A 4,792-nucleotide genomic window follows, 5' to 3' on the forward strand; every position below is an offset into this window, starting at 1 on the left:
ACTTTCCAAACTCTTCTCTACACGTTTCTGAGCTTTCCCGATTGTCTCAAACTCTTCCTTAGATAGATATGTATCTTTGGAAAGATTTTTAGGTCTTTAGTCTCTTTAGAACTTCTAAAAATAATCTCAATAGGGTCCCGTGTATAACTTCACCTCTGTTTTGATCCAAATCGATTTCTAGCCTAATTCAATCCATTCCAGCGCCCATACCAAGCCTGTTATGCTTAATCACGTCCAGCCCAACAAATTCCAGCGATTGAATCTTTCTAAAACAGCCGAGAAATTCGAACCAAGTTTCGCTCGTTGCTGCCATTTTTTTCCCGCCAATTTCAGTTTTTGAACGTGAAGGGGAAATGTTACCCCTTATCCAGTGGTCGCCCCTTATCCGCTTCTGGAGTCCGTATAACACTTGTCCCTTGGGTGCGTTTAATAATTTTTCTGGGATGTTTTCAACACTTTTCTCGGGGTTCCTCCGGGGTATTTCTGGGATGTCACTGGTACGTCTGCTACGGAGGTTCAAATGCCACGTTTTGAGCCAATTTCGCCGCAAAAGCTTATTTCTCCAAAAACACCTACACACACATAAAACACCATAATAAGTACAAAAATGAGAACTATCAATATATAGAATCGAGAAAAATTAGACACAAAAATGTGTCTATCAAATACCCCCAAACTTATTATTTGCTAGTCCTCGAGCAAAACTGAAATAGAAAATAAAATCCTAACTCACTGTCGCAGGCATCGTCGATTGCATTTAGCGTATGCAATAAGCCTTTAAACCCCTAAGTGCCCCTAGTGGCCGAGTTGTGGTCTCGGGAGGGCTTACCAGAGGTATACCCACAAAACCTTAATACTCCAGACCCTAGCTATATACAACGAACCTTGGAAGGCACTAAAGAATCTCCTTGGTTGGCATACTTATTGACTACAAGAGGAAGTACCCTGATGCGAAATTCCAATTGATGTACACGAGTTTGCACTCAAGCATACTAAAATTCATATATAAGTGACAGAGCTCTACTCAGATAGTTGCACTATGGACATCATATTCGGAGTCAAACTAATCACATGGCAAGATTAAGAGATGGATATAGAAAAACATAGATGGTGTTGATGTTGACCAAATGATCGATGTTTCACATATCTGTCTGAAGGCCACTGCTAAAATGAACCTATCATAATGGACTGAGATACCGGTCTGACTAATATCAACACTGTTGGCATATACAAGGGAACCAGCGGCCGATAACCTAAATCTAGATCAACAAACTGGCATATACAAGGGAACCAGTGGTTAACTACATAGAATAATAACCTTTTTTCTCGAATTTTTTTTTTTTTTTTAACGGCATGAATAGATCTTTTGGATCCAAGCACATGATTCTTGTCAGCATATTACACGATAGTTCCCACGGGTCCTGCATTCCACGCTTGTTTAGGCGACGGAGACAGGGAGAATATACACATATTGCTATCCAAGTGTTAATATTTATTCCGATTGGTCTAATTGGTCCGGTCTCAATTTTTTTTTTTTTTTTATATAGTAACTCAATCACTCTAATTCACCCTAGCAGTGGTAACAACTTGAATCGTGTGCCCCACCTAATCACTTAGAGAAACATAGTTTAAAATGAAAAAAATAAAAATAGAAGTGAAAAGGACTCAACAAAATATGGTGAAACTATCATGTTATTTCTAACACCTGAGCTCTGTGCTTTTATGAATAGACTATTTAGATGTTGCCATCTAATCAGATTGGTTCCTCAACTCCTACAATCAAAATGCTTCCACCACTTAGATTAGTTAGTGCAATCATCAAGAGGCATAAATTTCTAAGCTCTGGAGTTTATTTATTCATACTGCAACTAAAAAGTTTCTCACATACCCCCAAACTTAAATCTAACATTGTCCTCAATGTTCTAAAGATAAAATTAAAAGCATGAACAAGGAGAAACTGTTACCATTTGAAGCAAAATAGATAAGGAAAGATATTACCGTGTCGCATGAATGTTGGGTTACCTCCCAAGAAGTGCTAAATTTAAAGTCTTCAGCCAGACGTCAATACCACAAAATGGCTAATTACCTTTCAAATCATATATCAATAGTCGAAACAACTGTGGGTCAACAAAAGCAAATAAAATTGCCACAATTATCAGACAACTGCACCAAATCAGAAAAAATGAACAGACATAGCACATCCTCATCCAAGGTTTCCTGCAAGACAACTGGGTTTTTCTGTTGTGCCCATTTGGGCTTCATATGAGTGTCTTGAAAAATTGACTCATTCGAACAACAAGTCTTTAGAATTTCCTCCTGGACAATATCAGGAGGATCCGGTTGCGGAGTCGGAAGTGACTCAAGTAATACCTCAGGTACACTAGGCTCGAATCCCAAGTTAGGGACTTCTAATGGAGATAATTGACCATTACTACCCCCAAAGTTAGGTTAGTCAGTATTCTCGGACAAACCTCTAACTATTGATTGAATTTCTGGATCCTCAGAGTCTTTAAAATACTCAAGAGCTTCTTCTAGTTCATTACCCCCAAACTTAGGGTCAACACTACTCTCCGTAAGGCCTAGCACTATGGCTTGAATCTCAGGGTCCGTAGAGTCTTTAAAGTACTCAAGAGCTTCTTCTAGTTCAAAAGTTTGGTCACCTAACTGACTTAAGAGAATTTCCTCATCTAGTTCATCTAAGGAATCACCAAATAAAGTGTCGTCCCAATTATCCTGAGTTAGATCCTGAACTAAAGTGCTAATCATATTCACTTCTTCTAAATCATCGGAAGGTTATCTATTAACATTAAAGATATTTAGTTCAGTGGTCATATTACCAAAGGGTATGTTCATAAGTCCGGTCCTACAGTTGATGACAGCGTTAGCAGTGGCTAAAAATGGGCGACCTAAAATCACCGGTATTTGAGCACTAGGATCCTGAACAGGTTGAGTATCTATAACAACGAAATCCACTGGATAAATAAATTTATCAACCTCAATCAGAACATCCTCTATGACACCACGAGGAATTTTGACAGACCTATCAGCTAACTGCAGTGTTATCTGAGTAGGTTTCATTTCACCAAGTCCTAGCTGTAAGTACACATGGTACGGAAGTAAGTTCACACTAGCTCCTAAGTCAAGTAAAGCTTTTTCTACCCGGTGTTTACCTATTGTACAAGCAATGGTTGGGGAACCTGGGTCTTTGTACTTTGGAGTGGTAGTGTTCTGAATGATTGAACTTACATGACTAGCTAAAAAGGCTTTCTTATGGACGCTAAGTTTTCGCTTTCGCATACACATATCCTTAAGGAACTTGGCATAAGCAGGAATTTTCCTAATTGCATCTAATAAAGGAAGGTTTATCGTAACTTGCTTAAAAACCTCCAATATGTCATTAAAGTTCGATTCCTTCTTTGTTGATGCTAATAGTTGGGGAAATAGGGCTCTAGGAACAGAATCAGACCTCTCAGGAACCAAATTGGCATCATCGGAAATTTCATCAGTCCCCTCAGTTAGTGGTCCTGAGGGATGATATCTTGAGGGGTGAACTACAGTATGTTCACTATCGGGCATGGTTACCTGATTGTATACTACTCTACCACTCCTAAGGGTTCTAATAGCATTCAATTGATTCGATGGTTTTGCACCTACTTCATGAACTCCTCTAGGGTTGGGGGTAGTCTGACTAGGGAGCCTTCCGTTATCTCTCTCACTTAAGGTCTTAGATATTTGGACGACTTGAAGTTCTAGCTTAGCAAGGCTTTGAGCATTAGTTTGAAAGTTCTGCTTGCTTTCCTGTTGAAAACTAATTTGGCTCTGTGCTAACATATCCTGAATTTTTGCTAACATCTTAATAGATTCCTCTAAGCTAGTCATTTTTTTTCTAGGCCTGATGAATTCTTAGTGTAACCAAAACCTATGGGAGCATTAGAATTACTAAACTGACCTTGACTCTGGCCCTTAGACCATGAAAGGTTCGGATGGTTTCTCCAACCAGGATTATAGGTTTCTGAATATGGGTCAAACTTCGGACGGTTATCATACTTAGTTTTATTATAGAGAGCATTGGCTTGCTCTTCATTATTCTGGCCTTCCCAAAAAGGCTCCAATCTACCACTAGTGTGACCCACTTCTAAAGCTTCTAACCTTTTCGCTATAGCAGCAATTTTTGCATCTGATTCAAAGCTTCCTTCTACCCTATTAACGTTTCCTCTGCCTAGAAGAATTGTTTTCTGGGGTACCCTATTGCTTTCCCATTGTTGGGTCTTTTCGGCGATTTCATGCAAATATGTCATCGCATCATCAACTGTTTGGTTTTCAAACCCACCTGTACACATGGACTCTACTGTAGTTGTGGTGGGATAATTTAAACCCTCATAAAGGATCTGAACTAACCTAACCTTTTCTAAACCATGATGAGGACATTGGGGTAATAAATCATTGAACCTTTCCAAATACCTATACAAAGATTCTCCCTCCTGTTGTGTAAACGTGCAGATTTGCGTCCTAATAGACGAGGTTTTGTACCTAGGGAAAAACTTGTTCAAAAAGGCAGATGTAAGTTGTTCATAGGTTTCAATTGATTCGGAAGCCAAATATACAGCCACGACTTGGCTTTATCTTTTAAGGAAAAAGGGAATAACCGGAGTTTTAAAGCATCATCATCAAGGTTTCTAATTTTCAGGGTACTACAAATTTCCTCAAAGTCCCTAACATGGAAATAGGGGTTTTCATTTTCTTTTCCTAAAAAGATTGGGAGCAACTGTAAGGTTCCAGGCTTAAGTTCATA

General features: G+C 39.0%; 1 pseudogene; it reads left to right on the plus strand.

The window, feature by feature from the left end:
- Positions 1–4,410: 4,410 nt before the first annotated feature.
- On the plus strand, positions 4,411–4,510 carry LOC113284816 (annotated as a pseudogene).
- The last annotated feature ends 282 nt before the right edge of the window (positions 4,511–4,792 follow it).

The sequence above is a fragment of the Papaver somniferum genome, chromosome 5 (genome assembly GCF_003573695.1).
Source record: "Papaver somniferum cultivar HN1 chromosome 5, ASM357369v1, whole genome shotgun sequence".
Taxonomy (NCBI): Eukaryota; Viridiplantae; Streptophyta; class Magnoliopsida; order Ranunculales; family Papaveraceae; genus Papaver; species Papaver somniferum.